General features: G+C 37.1%; 1 long non-coding RNA gene across 1 annotated transcript; it reads right to left on the bottom strand.

The window, feature by feature from the left end:
• Positions 1 to 4,088: 4,088 nt before the first annotated feature.
• Positions 4,089 to 8,159, bottom strand: LOC127558008 (uncharacterized). The gene is made up of 3 exons (XR_007952696.1): positions 8,090 to 8,159; positions 7,018 to 7,084; positions 4,089 to 4,128 (listed from the first exon to the last, which is right to left on the bottom strand). It is a non-coding gene; the product is annotated as an uncharacterized LOC127558008 (long non-coding RNA).
• Between the last annotated feature and the right edge of the window lie 10,701 nt (positions 8,160 to 18,860).

The following is an 18,860-nucleotide window of genomic DNA, read 5'->3' on the forward strand; positions in this document are numbered from 1 at the left end:
TTTTATTTAAGATTTTAGCATCAATATTCATTAGGGAGATTGGTCTATAATTTTCTTTCTCTGTTTTCAGCCTACCTGGTTTAGGTATCAGTACCATATCTGAGTCATAAAAAGAGTTTGGTAGGACTCCTTCAATCCCTATTTTTTCAAATAGTTTATATAACATTGGAGTTAATTGTTCTTTAAATGTTTGGTAGAATTCACATGTAAATCCATCTGGTCCTGGGGATTTTTTCTTAGGGAGTTGATTGATAGTTTGTTCTATTTCTTTTTCTGAGATGGGACTGTTTAGGATATTTACTTCTTCCTCTGTTAGTTTGGGCAAGCTGTATTTTTGGAGGTATTTTTCTATTTCATTTAAGTTGTCGAATTTATTGGCATAAAGTTGGGCAAAGTAACTCCTAATTATTGCTCTAATTTCCTCTTCGTTAGTGGTGAGTTCTCCCTTTTCATTTTTAAGACTAACAATTTGATTTTCCTCTTTCCTTTTTTTAATCAGATTTATAAGGGTTTGTCTATTTTGTTGGTTTTTTCATAGAACCAACTCTTAGTTTTATTAATCAATTCAATAGTTTTTTTACTTTCAATTTTATTGATCTCACCTTTTACTTTTAGAATTTCAAGTTTAGTGTTTGACTGGGGGTTTTTAATTTGTTCCTTTTCTAGCATTTTTAATTGCAAACCCAATTCATTGACCTTCTCTTTCTCTATTTTATACAAATAGGCCTCTAGAGATATGAAATTTCCCCTTATTACCACTTTGGCTGCATCCCATACATTTTGGTATGATGTCTCATTATTATCGTTTTCTTGGGTGAAGTTATTAATTATGTCTATGATTTGCTGTTTCACCCAATCATTCTTTAGTATGAGATTATTTAGTTTCCAATTATTTTTTGGTCTACTTCCCCTGCTTTTTTGTTGAATGTAATTTTCATTGCATCGTGGTCTGAAAAGGATGCATTTACTATTTCTGCCTTACTACATTTGAGTTTGAGGTTTTTATGTCCTAATATATGGTCAATTTTTGTATAGGTTCCATGAACTGCTGAAAAGAAAGTGTATTCCTTTCTGTCTCCATTACATTTTCTCCAGAGATCTATCATATATAACTTTTCTAGTATTCTATTTACCTCTTTGACTTCTTTCTTATTTATTTTGTGGTTTGATTTATCTAATTCTGAGAGTGCAAGGTTAAGATCTCCCACTATTATAGTTTTACTGTCTATTTCTTCTTGCAGCTCTCTTAGTTTCTCTTTTAAGAATTTAGATGCTACCCCACTTGGTGCATATATGTTTAATATAGATAGTGCTTCATTATCCATGCTACCCTTTAGCAAGATATAGTGTCCTTCCTTATCTCTTTTAATTAGGTCAATTTTTGCTTTGGCTTGATCTGAGATCAGGATGGCTACCCCTGCTTTTTTGACTTCACCTGAAGCATAGTAGATTTTGCTCCAACCTTTTACCTTTAACCTGCATGTATCTCCCCGCTTCAGGTGTGTTTCTTGTAAACAACATATTGTAGGATTCTGGCTTTTAATCCATTCTGCTAACCGCTTCCTCTTTATGGGGGAGTTTACCCCGTTCACGTTTATGGTTAGAATGACCAATTCTGTATTACTTGCCATCTTGTTAACCCCGGTTTATGCTTTCCTCCCTTCTTTCCCCTTTCCCCCCTTCCAAGTATTAAGCTTGTGAGCACCCCTTGCTTCTCACAGCCCTCCCTTTTTAGTATCCCTCCCCCCGCCTTAGAGTTCCTCCCCCTATCTTACCCCTTTCCCTCCCAGTTCCCATATTCCCTTCCGCTTAGCTTATTCCTTCCCTTTCCACTTTTCCCTTCTCACTTTTCAATGAGATGGGAGAAGTTTCATCATAGATTGAATATGTCTTAAGATTTTTCACTTAAAGCCAATTCTGAAGGCAGTAAGATACCCACTATATTCATCCCCCTCCATTCTTTCTCTCAGATATAATAGGTTTCCTATGCCTCTTCATGAGATGTACTACCCCCACTTTACCCTTTTTCTGGTACAATGTCCTTTCCACATCAATTTCTAGAACAAGGTATACATGTATTCTTTATACATCTATATAGTCAAAATATAGTTCCCAAGATTAATCTTTACCTTTTTAGATTTCTCTTGAGTTCTATATTTGTAGATCAAACTTTTTGTTAAGTTCTGTTTTTTTCATCAGAAATAGATGAAATTCGCTTACTTCGTTGAATGTCCATCTTCTTCCCTGGAAAAAGATGCTCATTCTCGCTGGGTAAGTTATTTTTGGTTGCATACCAAGTTCCTTAGCCTTTCGGAATATCATATTCCAGGCCCTTCGATCTTTTAATGTGGATGCTGCCAGATCCTGGGTGATCCTTATTGTGGCTCCTTGATACTTGAATTGGGTTTTTCTAGCCGCTTGCAATATTTTTTCTTTCATCTGAGGGTTCTGGCATTTGGCCACTATATTCCTTGGTGTTTTGATTTTAGGATCCCTTTCAGTGGGTGATCGATGAATCCTTTCAATGTTTATTTTTTCCTCTGTTCCTATGACTTCTGGGCAGTTCTCTTTGATAATTTCCTGGAAGACAGTGTCCAGGCTCTTTTTTTTATCATGTTTTTCTGGGAGTCCAATGATTCTCAGATTGTCTCTCCTGGATCTGTTTTCCAGGTCTGTTGTCTTCCCCAGAAGGTATTTCACATTTTTCTCCATTGTTTGATTTTTTTGGATTTGCTTGACTGATTCTTCTTGTCTCCTCGAGTCATTCAATTCCACTTGTTCAATTCTGATTTTCAGTGAAGTATTCTCTTCACTCACTTTTTAAAAATCTTTTTCTAATTGTCCAATTGAGTTCTTTTGTTCTGTGGAATTTTTTTCCATTTCGCCAATTTTGTTTTTTAGAGAGCTGTTTTCTGTTTCCAGTTCACTAATCCTATTTTTCAAGGATTTTACTTCTTTATCCACTCTCTCTTTAACTGACTTCTCCAGGCTCTTTTCCCATTTTTCTTCTAGCTCCCTTGTGAGAGCCTTTTTAATCACTTCTATGAGGTTCATCTGTGCTGAGGAACAGACGATCTCCTCCTTTGGGGATTCACCTGGGGACTGCCTGTTTTTAGTCTCCTCAGGATTTAGAGTCTGCTCTCTATCTGTATAGAAGCTGTCAAGGGTTAAAGTCCTCTTCAGCTTCTTGCTCATTCTGTCTATTAATCAGAGACAAACTACCAAAGAAAAACAGAAAAAACTGGAGTCTTTCTTTTGGGGGGGGGGGGGGGGCTGGGTGTGTTATCGAGCTTCCTCTACAGACTGCAGGGGGCAGCAGTGAGGCACTAGCAGGACTGTGCTGCGCCTGCGCTCTGAGATCCCAAAGCGTGCTGAGTCACTGAGGGGGGGGGGGGGCGGCCAGGTCCTGAGAGATTCCAGCTGTTTGGGGTTGTATTCTTCAGCCCCGGTGTTTTTAGCGTCTCTGCTGGGCTGTTGACTTGCTGCCGGAGCAAAGTATCCAAACCTGTAGCGAAGCTCTCCCCGCAGAGACGGCTACGATCACTCTCCACCCCCTCTCCAGTCTGCTCCTGTGCCCTCACTGCCGCTGCCCGCCGCCTGCGCCCGATCTAAAACCGCCCCAGCCCTCCAGTAAAGACAGACCTTTCTTGGCGGATCTCAAGGATGGCTTCTCTTGGTAACTATTTGTGGGTTTTTTTCAGTCAAGCATTGATTCAGAGGCTTGTAATGAAATGGATAGTGAGAGAAAGCGTGGAGCTTATGCAGCTGTGAGCCTCCTCTCCGCCATCTTAACCGGAAGTCGACTTTCTGGGTTTTGCTTGAAATGTCAAAGGTACTGAATAAATTTTTATTTCCTTCTCAAGATTACTTTATAGATAAGGAAACTGAGGCAAACAGGGTTAAGTTACTTTCCAAAATCAGTATCTTAGAGCTAGATTTGAACTCAGGAAAGAGTTTTCCTGACTTCAGGCCTGGCATTCTATCCATTGTGCCATTTAGTTACTCCTAAAAGAAAATGTACCATAAAGAAAATTACCAAAATGCATTTTTAAATGAATTAATTTTTTTAAAAAGTAGAATTTGACTTACAATTTCTCCTCCAATAAGCTCCTATCATATCCATGTATCCTTCAGGAAAAAAAAAAAATTAGTGAGATTTTCTGTCCAATGAGAACTTCTGGAGTCCCAAATACTCTACCTGTTTACAAATGTAGCTTTTTTATGTTAGAGGAGATGCAAGAGAATACTTTAAAAATTATTACAACCAAAAAGCTTATTCTCAAATGCCAAGAAGAGATGAAGTTGTACCAACTACTTAGAATATCGAAGGAAGAATACAAAAAGAGACAATAAAAACATACCTTCAGGGTCTGTTCCTTCCTGACTTTATAGGTTCTATAAAACAAGGAAGTAGCCCTGGAGTGGTCATGTAGCTATTTGTGATGATGTACAAATATTCATAGCAGCAGTAGATCTGGTATGACAAAGGTAAGGAGGTAATGGGCATGGAAAGGCTGATCTTGAGAACAGGTGAATCTCTTCCTAGCTTAACTTTAGGGGTCTAATCAACTGCTGGGTATTTAAGGAAGTGATAAGCTGCTAGTACCACCTAAACTAATAAACTTCATTCTCCCCCAAAAGAAACAAGAACTTTGTCATTTCACTATCATCATTATGCTAGGGGATATAGTTCTTTTTAAGACTGATTTCTTTGCTTTCCTAAGGCAATTTATGGCTAGATATGGGTTCTGCAGATTATGCTCTCTCTCTCTCCCTCCCTCTCTCCTTCTCTCCCTCTCTTCCTTTCTCTCCTTTCATCTCTTCCTTCCTTCCTTCCTTCCTTCCTTCCTTCCTTCCTTCCTTCCTTCCTTCCTTCCTTCCTTCCTTCCTTCCTTCTCTCTCTCCCCACACTGTATGTGTGTGTGTGTGTGTGAGTGTGTGTGTGTGTGTGAGTGTGTGTGTCTGTGTGTGTGTGTCTGTGTGTGTGTGTGTCTGTGTGTGTCTGTGTTTGTATTCTTTTGGAAATATTTCTTATGTATTTGAAGTCAAGGAGACTAGAGACCAGAGAGCCAGGCAGAGTAGGACTGAAATAGAATTAGCCAGTGATAATATGAATACTCATGGGTCCCACTATTCATTGCTAGTCTGAAGCTTCCTAAGGAAACCATTCCTCTTTCCTTAAGGGCATACTCACTATAGAAGTAGTAAGCTCTGACCATAAACATTTTATATCCAAAATAATTGAAATCAATGAAATCCAGTCTTTTGATAATAAAAATCATTACTATTATGTATAAGTAATACTCTGGAGAGAAGAAACAAATGATCCAAATGTAAAATTTTATCTTGGGAAAAGTGCAATCAAATTTCATAAATACATATCTAAGCAGTCAAACATATAACAGATGCCTACCATGTGCCAAGAACTGTTCTAAGCACTTCAGATACAAAGAAAGGTAGACTGTTTAACAACTAGGCACAAAGTTAAGATAAATTAGATAGGATAAATTGGAAATAATCAACAGAGAGAAGGCACTAAAATAAAGGTCAATCAGTAAAACGTTTCCAACAGAAGATGGGATTTTACCTGGGACTTGAAGAAGGCCAAGGAAGTCAAAGAAAATTCCAGAAATGAGAGATAGTAAGAATGCCAAAATGTCTTATTTGAAGAATAGCAAAAGGGCCAATATCACTGGATTAAAGGATAGGGCAATTTAAGATATTCAAGCCTAGACAGGTCTTTCTAGTACATCTATAAGAATCATTTTTAGTTGAAATCAATCAACAAATATTTTTTTTCTCTGAAATCTGTTCATTAACTTCTTGGAATTCTATAGATCTTAGATAAAGAACTCCTGGTCTAAAAAGAATAAAGCTTTAATGGTAGAATTTGAGGCAACAACTAAGGAATGGGAACAATGTGGTTTGAGAGCAGCTTTTTGATTTTTTTTTTTTTTGAGGCCTATAAAATCATACCAAAACCTAGCAATTTTTGTACCTAAGGCAAAAAACACGAAATGCTTAGGAAAGATGGTGCAAAATTCACTCTTAATTAATTGGGTGTGGTGAGGTAAAGTAGTAGAAGAGATCTGAGGAAGCCATGAGGCTACTTATGTGGAAACTTCAGGAGGGAAGGAGCAAGCCAGGCTCAAGGAGAGTTTGCTTAGGGCAAGGCCACTGTGAGGAGGAAGTGGGCCATCTGTCAGATTTCTAATTAAACTATTATTCTTGCTATCTAAGCATAAAACTTAGTCATTTTTATATTGCAAGAACTGTCAGCCTCTATATTTTGGGAGGAAGAATAAAGCCCCATTGCCCCAATTCTTGTTATGCCTGTGCTTTGTAGGACTCAGCTTATTACTTAATAGTTGATATAGTATTATTCCTTATTCATCACAGTTCCTGCACATAGTGGGTTCTTATAAGTAAGTGTTAGGCTGAATCAGCAGAAATTAAGAGTTGGGGAACAGCTAGTTTGAATGACAATAGATACCTTAATAAAAGCATAGAATTTTGAACCCCGGGGGATTATAATTTTTCATTTACTGGTCACATTTTCTAAACTACTACATCCAGTGCTAGACAAAGTGAGGTAATCAAAATCTGGATAAGATTCTAAAGAAAGAAGAAAAAAATCACCTTATATTCATAGAGTATGATATGATTTTCAAAGTACTTTCTCATCTGCTATTCTATTTGATTCATCTGTGAGGGAGATGGAACAGCTTTTAATATGCTCATCTTCTAGGTGAGGAAACATAAATTATATGACTGGCTAATCAACAATTAAGTGGTAAAGACTAGAGCAATGCTCTCCCCATTACATTAGGGTGTCTCATTATACCAAAGTGGTTATAAAGTAAGTCTTCTTGTCAAGGTCTTCTCAGACTTTTGCCATTTGTGATCCCTTTTTGCCAGAGAAATTTTTATGGGACTCTAAGTATATAAAAAAGGTATACAAATTAAACATTTACTGATAAAAAAAATCACAATTCTACAACTCTCACATTCATTTACCTGACTCCATATGGGGCCATGATCCACAGTTTAAGAAGCTTTATTCCAGTGATAATGGAAATTTAACCTAAGGAAAAAAAAAAAAAACACATGAAATGACTTCCTTATTATTAGGGACTATTATGTGGTAGGTGATGACCAGCTGTTTTTCATTTGAACTCAGAGTAAAACATGAGAAAATAAGTTAATATGCAGCATGGAGTTAACATGTGCTATGAGGTTAAATATAAAGATGAAATTTTGGACAGATGGTATAAAAATGTTCAAAACTAAAAGAGATTATCAAGAAAGTTTCCATTTTTCCAAATAGACAGATTTGCTGTTATGTATAATTTTGCATGAAGGCAGAATTCAGTTCTCCTTTCAGTTCATTATTTCATACCTAGTTAAATGGCTCATTTCCTAGTATTTTTTCAAATGCCTCAATCAGTAATTTTTCAAACTTGATAAATAAGATAAATTCCACCTGATATCAGAAGCTTAAAAATCATTCCATAGTTTTTTTTAATAACAATTTACAATTTAATAAGAATTAAGATCCTTTATGTCATAATAGAGAAGAGGAAACTTGAATTCTTTATCAATCATAATCCTAAAGCACTGAAGCAATTTAAAGTTTGGCTTCTGAAAAGGACAAGATTGCAAGCAGAATATGAAGATATTTCCTCTTATTAGCAGTTTACTTTACAGTAGCTAGGCATGGTGAATAGATCAGGCATTAAAATGAGGAAGTCAGGTTCAAATTTCACCTCTAACCCATACAGTCTGTATGCCCCTAGATAATTTGCTTAATTTTGCAGTGGCCCAGATAATTTTCTAAGAGTTTGGCATCCATCTGTATTGCTAGAGAAAATTTTCTCACAGGGAACTCCTGATAACAATGAAATCACAGGTTTCTTCCAAAGTGGGCATTTACCATGGAAGTTGACAGCGATTTTGAGGGTGAGAAATCCCAAGAGAGCTGGGAGGAGGCCTCATTTACTTAAATTAATTTAAAAAATAATAAAAATTGACCCCAGTGGGCTCTGACTAAAATAGAGTTACATGAATTATTTTTAATACCTAACCTCACCTAAAAAAGAGATTCCATTGGCTCTTTCCCATTCAGCTTGAGTTCTCTGCCAATGGTGGCAACTTTTTCCTGTAAAAGATAAGGGTAGGGAATTAAGTATTTCATCCAAGGTTGTTATGAGGATCTAATAAAAAAAAAATTGTAAACTACTTAGCACTATTTCTGGCAAACAGTGGACATGTTGGTTGTTATTAATATTAATTTCTAATCCTGAGGCAGCTAAAACTATAAATTATGGAGGATTGTAATGTAATAATGTATAACAATTTCCCACATGGAGATAGGCAATATTTAAAATTGTAATATTTACAATTTTTTTCTTTAGATCCTCATAACAACCTTGGGAGGTAAATGCTATTATTATCCCCATTTTATAGCTAAAGAAATCAAGGCAAAGAGAGGTGAAATTCTTGTCTGAATTCACACAGTGTCTGAGATCAGATTTGAAATCATGCGTTCATGATTCCAGCCCAGAAATCTGTGCACTTCCCAACCTAGGGCAGCTAGGTTAAGAGATTTGCCTATAGCACATAGCTTTCTAAGTGTCAGAAGTAAAATTTGAATACAATTTTTTCTTATTACAATTTCAGTATGTCATTTACTATGTCACCTTGCCTCTCACTGTATTTTAAATATAATGTAATTAACAAAATGATACGTTACTTTTCTGACAGCTGGTAAGGAGCTTCTAATCATTCCTTGGTATCTGTCCTAGGAAGTAAATGTCCTAACAGATAGCTGCATGTTTTCTCAATGTAGCAGTATGTTTTATGATGACATTTATGGTGCTTTCTGGAAATTAACAAGGTAACTACATTAAAATGTCTGTTATTCTGTTTATATTTTGGTATTCCTGCTAGCCTTTTGTTTAACTAGCAGGAGTAATGGTGATTAGAATGAATATTTCACAAAGTTAGACACATTGAGCAGAAAAGGAAGTTAGCATTTTAAAAATAAGATGAGAGATATTCTAAGACTGTTTTCCTTAGTAGAAAACAGCTGCTATCATCTTGATTTCATGATCATAGAAGTGAAAAGATTTAGAAGATCCTTTAGGTCTAGAATACTAGAACTAGAAGATGCCTTAGAGATTATCTTTTTCCCCAAACTTTTAAGAATCCACATTTCTTGTTTAATATAATACAGCTAATCAGTGTCAGAATAATTATAGAAGCTAACTCTTCTAAAAGGCATCTAAATTCAAATATTCCAGACCACATATTAAGTGTTTGATGATGAGCAAGTTACTTACCCTTGTTTGGCTCAGTTTCCTCTCTGAGTTGGAGAAGAAAATATCAAAGTATGTTTACCAAGAAAATACAAAATGGGGTCACAAAGAAATAATCATAACTGAACAACATAAAGTTTTCTAGTACCTACCAGAATTCTTCAAAACAGTCCATGGCAACTCCTTGGAGGAAGATACTTCCTTGAAATGTGTACTCTTTGTTTATCAATTAAACTAGGTCAGTGTGGCTCACATGTCTAAAATGGAAGGAGTCCCAGTTGGTCTAATCCAATTACTCATTTCATAAGGCAGTTGCTTCTCCCCTGATTAGAATATAAGTTCCTTACCAAGCCCAAAGAGCTGTGCAATTTTTTTGATCCAGCAACACTACTATTAAATATATACCCAAAGACATTTTTTTAAAAATTAAAGGAGCCAAATTATTTACAAAAAAAAGTTTGTAACAGCTTTTTTCATGGTGGCTAAGAATTGGAAATCAAGGGGATGCCTGTCAGTTTGAGAATAACTAAACAAGCTGGGATATATGATTGTGATGGAATATTATTGTGCTATAAGAAATTACAAGAAGGATGATTTCAGACAAAACCTGGAAATACTTACATGAACTCATGCAATGTAAAGTGAAAAGAACCATTTTGTAACAGCAATATTATGATATGAAGACTGACTTAACAATTCTTAGTAAGGCTATGATCCAAGACAATCTCAAAGAATTTATCATGAAACATGCAATCTGTCCCCAGAGAAAGAACTGGTATTTGTTGGGAGCTAACAGCCCCAGCCCAGGTGCTTTCCTCCCGCCCTTTGCAAGGGAACTGCACCCTTGGGCAAACAATCAGCCCAGGTGCTTTCTCCCCCCTTTTTTGTAAGGGAACCAACCCTTGGTCAAACAATTTTGAGTACTGCAACCAGGCAAAATGATCTTGAGAATTAATCTTGAGTTGTCATCACACTATGTTCCTGGTTAGGGTTAGTGACCACTAACCCTAACCCATGTATCTTTCCCAGACCCAACCCTAATAGCCCATGTATCTTTCCCAGACCCAACCCTACTTTTCTTTTCTATATAAGTTGTATCCTGAGGACAATAAACTGAGACCTTGACAAGAATCTGCTTGGTCTCCCTCCTCTTTCTCGCCCATTTCTCTATCAGGCTGGGTTCTCCTCGACCCCCCGGATAACTAAGTCCCAGTGGACAGGACAGGTATTATTTGAATATATACTAAAGTTGCTATTCTTTATTTTCTTTCATTCTTTTTCTTTTATTTGAATCTTCTTATACAAAGTGATTAATGTGGAAATGCATTACATGATTGTACATGCATATCCTCTATCTGATTGCTTGTCATCTCAGGGAGAGTGGGATAGAATATGGAACCCAAAACGTTTTTTTTTTTTTTTTTTTTTTAAATTTTATAAATTGAAGGAAGGATTCTGGAAAGATGATGAGTGGGGTTGTAAATTCCAATCTCCTTAGATTTTTCCCAGAAACAGAATAAATTTGTATGTGAGGGCAAACATAGAGTAGTGAAAAACAAAGAAGACTCAGGGCAGAACTGGGTCCCCTGGATAAAACCAGAGAAGATCAGAAGAAACACCTCTGCCCAGGGATTAATCCTTGTGGACTGCAAACACCTTTAGGCTAACTCTGCAGAATCACCTAGTGGGGAGCCCTTGGGCTAGCTGGGTGTGGCTGGGGCCTCAGTAGGACCCACAGGAACTTTCACCTCCTCCAGTTTGAGGAGTTGGGAGTCTGAATCCAAGAAGATAGGTTGATTAGTAATATCAGGTGCAGCAGTGCTGCAGAGAAGTGACCCTAAGTGAGGAGCCAGAACATTCTGAATGCAGAGGCCACTGCCTCTGCACAGGGCAGTTGCTGGCTGTGGGCATTTGAAGCAGAGGGAGCTCTTGGATTTGGCAGGGGGAGGGGTGTCCAGATAGGAGGGAAGAGCTGAAATGAAGCTAGAGGCAGCATCCCCTGACTTTATACTTCCCCTAATACTTCTCAGTAAAGAAAAAAAAAAAAAACACGGCCCAACAAAGAAGAAAGAACCCAACCATAGAAACTCATTATGGGAACAGGGAAGACCTGGGTTCATCTTCAAAGGAGGACACTGAAGTAAAAAGAGTTTCTTCTATCCCAAGGAGTAATATTAAATGACTCCCTGTCCAGAGAGAATTAATAGAAGAATTCAAAAAAGAATTTAAAAATCAAATGAGACATTAAGGGAAAATTTAAAAAAGAAATTTAAAAAAATTCAAAACACCCAAGATTATGAAAAAAGAAGTTAACTAATTAGAAAAGGAGATATAGTCTTAAGGGAAAAAAAAACAATTCTTTAAAAATTAGAATTAGGCAAGGGGAAGCTAGTGAAGCTAAAACAGAACAAGAAACAATAAAATAAAACACATAGAATAAAAAAAAAACAGAATGGAATGTGAAACAAGAAAAACAACAAAGATCAAAAAGAGAAACTATAAGAATAAATGGAAAATTCTGGAGTGGAGCCAAGATGGTAGAGAGGACACACATTTCTTTCTGACCTTCTGCAACCCTCAGATTAATTAGCAAATCCAGCCTCTGAATTAGCTCAGGACCAGCAGAATCCACAAATATTGGGAGTGTAACAGATTACCAGCAGAAGATTATTTTTAAGATCACTAGAAAATTGGAAATGGGAAGGAGGCAGCCAAACACAAGCCGGCTGAGCACAGACAACAGCACAGACAGCACAGACACCACCACCATGGCAGCATGGACTCTTCTGGGTAAAATCAGTGTAACAGGGCAGACTCCATGTGGCAGAGAATCTATGGGGAGGAATCTACAGCAGTATTGGCTACTTTGCTCTAGTTGCAAGCCAGTCAATCAACAGAGAAGTTAGAAAACATCCAACACAAACACAAAAGGTAAATAGTGAACCCTGAAAAGCTGGAGTCTCGTGGGACCTGGCCTTGCCCACCCAGCACCAGGAGTGAGTCAGCACTGACCCAGAGCAGCCACAGTTGGTTATAGAGGAAGCCACTCTGTATATAGGAAGCTTAGAAAAATTCCCTTGCCCTAAAAGAAGATGTGTTGTTTTTAATGAGTAAAAAAGTAAAGAAAACTCTGACCATAGACAACATTTATGGTAAAAGAGAACAGACTTCAAACCCTGAGGAGACTAAAGGCAGAAAGCCTACAGATGAAGCCCCCAAAGGTGCTTGGTCCCCATCACACAAGGTTCTCCTAGAAGAAAGTAAAAAAAAGTCTCTTAAAAAGCTAGATGAAGACTTCCGGCCAAGATGGCGGAGAGGAAATACACTTCTGTGTAATCTCCGTGTTTTTCTCTCACTATTCATTTCATTTCATGCCTCTGAATTAATGCTCGACTGAAAAAAAACCATACAATTACTTACCAAGAGAAACCATCCTTGAGACTCGTCAAGAAAGGTCTGTTTTTGCGCGAGGGCGGGGACGGTATTTGGAAGCAGTCTGCGGGCAGCAGCTGCAACCAGAGCACAGATAGCAGCTCAGAACCGGGTGGAGCGGAGAGGGGGTAGGACGGGATCGCAGCCGTCTCTGCGGTGAGAGCTTTGCTATAGGAGCAAGTCAGCAGCCCAGCAGAGAAGCTAAAAACACCGGGGGTGAAGAATACAATCCCAAACGACCTGGCCACCCCTCCCCCACAGTGTCTTAGCCCGCTCGGATCTCAGAGCGCTCGGATCTCAGTGCGCAGGCGCCATAGCACAGTAGGACCTGTGCCTCACGAATACCCTGCCCCTCCCCCAAAGAAAGCAGCCTCCATTCAAGGGGTTTTTTTCCTTCTGTTTCTTTGATAGTTTGTCTTTGATAAATAGACAGAATGAGCAAGAAACTGAAAAAGAATTTAACCCTGGACAGCTTTTATACAGATAAAGAGCAGACTCCAAACACTGAGGAGACTAAAAACAAACAGTCCCCAGGTGAATCCCAGAAGGAGGAGACCTTATGTCCCTCAGCACAGATGAATCTCATGGAGGAAATTAAAAAGGCTCTCACAAGGGAGCTAGAAGAAAAATGGGAAAAGGAGAGGGAGGCTCTGCAAAAGGAGAGGGAGGCTTGGCAAAAGAGCCTGGAGAAGTCAGTTAAAGAGAGAGTGGATAAAGAAACCAAATCCTTGAAAAATAGGATTAGTGAACTGGAAACAGAAAACAGCTCTCTAAAAAACAAAATTGGCGAAATGGAAAAAAATTCCACAGAACAAAAGAACTCAATTGGACAATTAGAAAAAGATCTTAAAAAAGTGAGTGAAGAAAATACCTCACTGAAAATCAGGGTCGAACAATTGGAATTGAATGACTCGAGGAGACAAGAAGAATCAGTCAAGCAAATCCAAAAAAATCAAACAATGGAAAAGGATGTGAAATACCTTCTGGGGAAGACAACAGACCTGGAAAACAGATCCAGGAGAGACAACCTGAGAATCATCGGACTTCCAGAAAAGTATGATGAAAAAAAAAGCCTGAACACTATCTTCCAGGAAATTATCAAAGAGAACTGCCCAGAAGTCATAGAAACAGAAGGTAAAATAGACATTGAAAGAATTCATCGATCCCCTACTGAAAGGGATCCTAAAATCAAAACACCAAGGAATATAGTGGCCAAATGCCAGAACCCTCAGGCAAAGGAAAAAATACTGCAAGCGGCTAGAAAAACCCAATTCAAGTATCAAGGAGCCACAATAAGGATCACCCAGGATCTGGCAGCATCCACATTAAAGGATCGAAGGGCCTGGAATATGATATTCCGAAAGGCTAAGGAACTTGGTATGCAACCAAAAATAACTTACCCAGCGAGATTGAGCATCTTTTTCCAGGGAAGAAGATGGACATTCAACGAAATAAGCGAATTTCATCTATTTCTGATGAAAAAGCCAGAACTTAACAAAAAATTTGATCTACAAGCACAGAACTCAAGAGAAATCTAAAAAGGTAAAGATTAATCTTGGGAACTATATTTCGGCTGTAAAGATGTATAAAGAATACATGTATACCTTGTTCTAGAAACTAGTTGTGGAAAGGACATTGTACTAGAAAAAAGGAAAGTGGGGGTACTACATTTCATGAAGAGGCAAAGAAAACCTAGTATATCTGAGAGAAAGAATGGAGAGGAATGAAAATAGTGAGTATTTTACTGCTTTCAGAATTGGCATTAAGAGAAGAATTTTAGACATATTCAATCTATGGTGAAACTTCTCCCACCTCATTGAAAAGTGAGAAGGGAAAAGTGAAAAAGGAAGGAATAAGCTAAGTGGAAGGGAATACGGTAACTGGGAGCGAAAGGGGTAAGTTGGGGGGGGGGGAACTCTAAGGGGGAGGAGGGATACTGAAAAAGGGAGGGCTGTGAGAAGCAAGGGGAGCTCACAAGCTTAATACTGGGAAGGGGGGTAAGGGAGGGGGTAAGGGAGTAAGAAGGGAGAAAAGCATAAACCGGGGTTAACAAGATGGCAAGTAATACAGAATTGGTCATTTTAACCATAAATGTGAACGGGGTAAACTCCTCTATAAAGAGGAAGCGGTTAGCAGAATGGATTAAAAGCCAGAATCCTACAATATGTTGTATACAGGAAACACACCTGAAGCGGGGTGATACATGCAGGTTAAAGGTAAAAGGTTGGAGCAAAATCTACTATGCTTCAGGTGAAGCCAAAAAAGCAGGGGTAGCCATCCTGATCTCAGATCAAGCTAAAGCAAAAATTGATCTAATCAAAAGAGATAAGGAAGGGCACTATATCTTGCTAAAGGGTAGAATGAATAATGAAGAAGTATCTATATTAAATATATATGCACCAAGTAGTGTAGCATCTAAATTCCTAAAAGAGAAATTAAGAGAGCTGCAAGAAGAAATAGACAGTAAAACTATAATAGTGGGAGATCTCAACCTTGCACTCTCAGAATTAGATAAATCAAACCACAAAATAAATAAGAAAGAAGTCAAAGAGATAAATAGAATACTAGAAAAATTAGATATGATAGATCTCTGGAGAAAATGTAATGGGGACAGAAAGGAGTACACCTTCTTTTCAGCAGTTCATGGAACTTATACAAAAATTGATCATATATTAGGACATAAAAACCTCAAACTCAAATGCAGTAAGGCAGAAATAGTGAATGCATCCTTTTCAGACCATGATGCATTGAAAATTACATTCAATAAAAAGCCACAGGAAAGTAGACCAAAAAATAATTGGAAACTAAATAATCTCATACTAAAGAATGATTGGGTGAAACAGCAAATTATAGACATAATTAATAACTTCATCCAAGAAAATGATAATAATGAGACATCATACCAAAATGTATGGGATGCAGCCAAAGCGGTAATAAGGGGAAATCTCATATCTCTAGAGGCCTATTTGTATAAAATAGAGAAAGAGAAGGTCAATGAATTGGGCTTGCAACTAAAAATGCTAGAAAAGGAACAAATTAAAAACCCCCAATCAAACACTAAACTTGAAATTCAAAAAATAAAAGGAGAGATCAATAAAATTGAAAGTAAAAAAACTATTGAATTGATTAATAAAACTAAGAGTTGGTTCTATGAAAAAACCAACAAAATAGACAAACCCTTAGTAAATCTGATTAAAAAAAGGAAAGAGGAAAATCAAATTGTTAGTCTTAAAAATGAAAAGGGAGAACTCACCACTAACGAAGAGGAAATTAGAGCAATAATTAGGAGTTACTTTGCCCAACTTTACGCCAATAAATTCGACAACTTAAATGAAATAGAAGAATACCTCCAAAAATATAGCTTACCTAAACTAACAGAGGAAGAAGTAAATATCCTAAACACTCCTATCTCAGAAAAAGAAATAGAACAAACTATCAATCAACTCCCTAAGAAAAAAACCCCAGGACCAGATGGATTTACATCTGAATTCTATCAAACATTTAAAGATCAATTAACTCCAATGCTAAATAAACTATTTGAAGAAGTAGGGATTGAAGGAGTCCTACCAAACTCCTTTTATGACACAGATATGGTACTGATACCTAAACCAGGTAGGCTGAAAACAGAGAAAGAAAATTATAGACCAATCTCCCTAATGAATATTGATGCTAAAATCTTAAATAAAATATTAGCAAAAAGATTACAGAAAATCATCCCCAGGATAATACACTATGAACAAGTAGGATTTATACCAGGAATGCAGGGCTGGTTCAATATTAGGAAAACTATTAACATAATTGACTATATCAACAACCAACCAAACAAAAACCATATGATCATTTCAATAGATGCAGAAAAAGCATTTGATAAAATCCAACAGCCATTCCTAATAAAAACACTTGAGAGCATAGGAATAAAAGGACTTTTCCTTAAAATAGTTAGGAGCATATATTTTAAACCTTCAGTAAGCATCATATGCAATGGGGAAAAACTGGAACCTTTCCCGGTAAGATCTGGAGTGAAGCAAGGTTGCCCACTATCACCATTATTATTCAATATTGTATTAGAAACACTGGCCTCTGCAATAAGAGTCGAGAAAGAGATTAAAGGAATTAGAGTAGGCAATGAGGAAACCAAACTATCACTCTTTGCAGATGATATGATGGTATACCTAGAAAACCCCAGAGATTCTACTAAAAAGCTATTAGAAATAATTCATAATTTTAGCAAAGTAGCAGGATACAAAATAAATCCCCATAAATCCTCAGCATTCTTATACACCACCAACAAAATCCAAGAGCAAGAGATACAAAGAGAAATTCCATTCAAAATAACTGTTGATAGCATAAAATATTTGGGAATCTACCTACCAAAGGAAAGTCAGGAATTATATGAGCAAAATTACAAAAAAGTTTTCACACAAATAAAGTCAGACTTAAATAATTGGAAAAATATTAAGTGCTCTTGGATAGGCCGAGCAAATATAATAAAGATGACAATACTCCCTAAACTAATCTATTTATTTAGTGCTATACCAATCAGACTTCCAAGAAAATATTTTAATGATTTAGAAAAAATAACAACAAAATTCATATGGAACAATAAAAAGTCGAGAATCTCAAGGGAATTAATGAAAAAAAAATCAAATGAAGGTGGTCTAGCTGTACCTGATCTAAAATTATATTATAAAGCAGCAGTCACCAAAACCATCTGGTATTGGCTTAGAAATAGATTAGTTGATCAGTGGAAAAGGTTAGGTTCACAAGACAGAATAGTCAACTATAGCAATCTAGTGTTTGACAAACCCAAAGATTCTAAATTTTGGGATAAGATTTCATTATTTGATAAAAACTGCTGGGATAACTGGAAATTAGTATGGCAGAAATTAGGCAAGGACCCACACTTAACACCACATACCAAGATAAGATCAAAACGGGTCCATGACCTAGGCATAAAGAACGAGATTATAAATAAATTAGAGGAACATAGGATAGTTTATCTCTCAGACTTGTGGAGGAGAAAGAAATTTGTGACCAAAGATGAACTAGAGACCATTATCAATCACAAAATAGAAAATTTTGATTATATCAAATTAAAAAGCCTTTGTACAAACAGAACGAATGCAAACAAGATTAGTAGGGAAGTAACTAACTGGGAAAACATCTTTACAATTAAAGGTTCTGATAAAGGCCTCATTTCCAAAATATATAGAGAACTGACTCAAATTTATAAAAAATCAAGCCATTCTCCAATTGATAAATGGTCAAAGGATATGAACAGACAATTTTCAGATGAAGAAATTGAAACTATTACCACTCACATGAAAGAGTGTTCCAAATCACTATTGATCAGAGAAATGCAAATTAAGACAACTCTGAGATATCACTACACTCCTGTCAGATTGGCTAAGATGACAGGAAAAAACAATGATGAATGTTGGAGGGGATGCGGGAAAACGGGGACATTGATGCATTGTTGGTGGAGTTGTGAACGAATCCAGCCATTCTGGAGAGCGATCTGGAATTATGCCCAAAAAGTTATCAAACTGTGCATACCCTTTGATCCAACAGTGTTTCTATTGGGCTTATACCCCAAAGAGATACTAAAAAAGGGAAGGGGACCTGTATGTGCCAAAATGTTTGTAGCAGCCCTGTTTGTAGTGGCTAGAAACTGGAAAACGAATGGATGCCCATCAATTGGAGAATGGCTGGGTAAATTGTGGTATATGAATGTTATGGAATATTATTGCTCTGTAAGGAATGACCAGCAGGATGAATACAGAGAGGCTTGGAGAGACCTACATGGACTGATGCTAAGTGAGATGAGCAGAACCAGGAGATCATTATACACTTCGACAACGATATTGTATGAGGATGTATTCTGATGGAAGTGGATTTCTCTGACAAAGAGACTTAACTGAGTTTCATTGGAGAAATGATGGACAGAAACAGCTACACCCAAAGAAGGAATACTGGGAAATGAATGTGAACTATTTGCATTTTTGATTTTCTTCCCGAGTTATTTTTACCTTCTGAATCCAATTCTCCCTGTGCAACAAGAGAACTGTTTGGTTCTGCAAATATGTATTGTATCTAGGATATACTGCAACA

This window comes from Antechinus flavipes, chromosome 3 (genome assembly GCF_016432865.1).
Source record: "Antechinus flavipes isolate AdamAnt ecotype Samford, QLD, Australia chromosome 3, AdamAnt_v2, whole genome shotgun sequence".
NCBI classification, from domain to species: domain Eukaryota; kingdom Metazoa; phylum Chordata; class Mammalia; order Dasyuromorphia; family Dasyuridae; genus Antechinus; species Antechinus flavipes.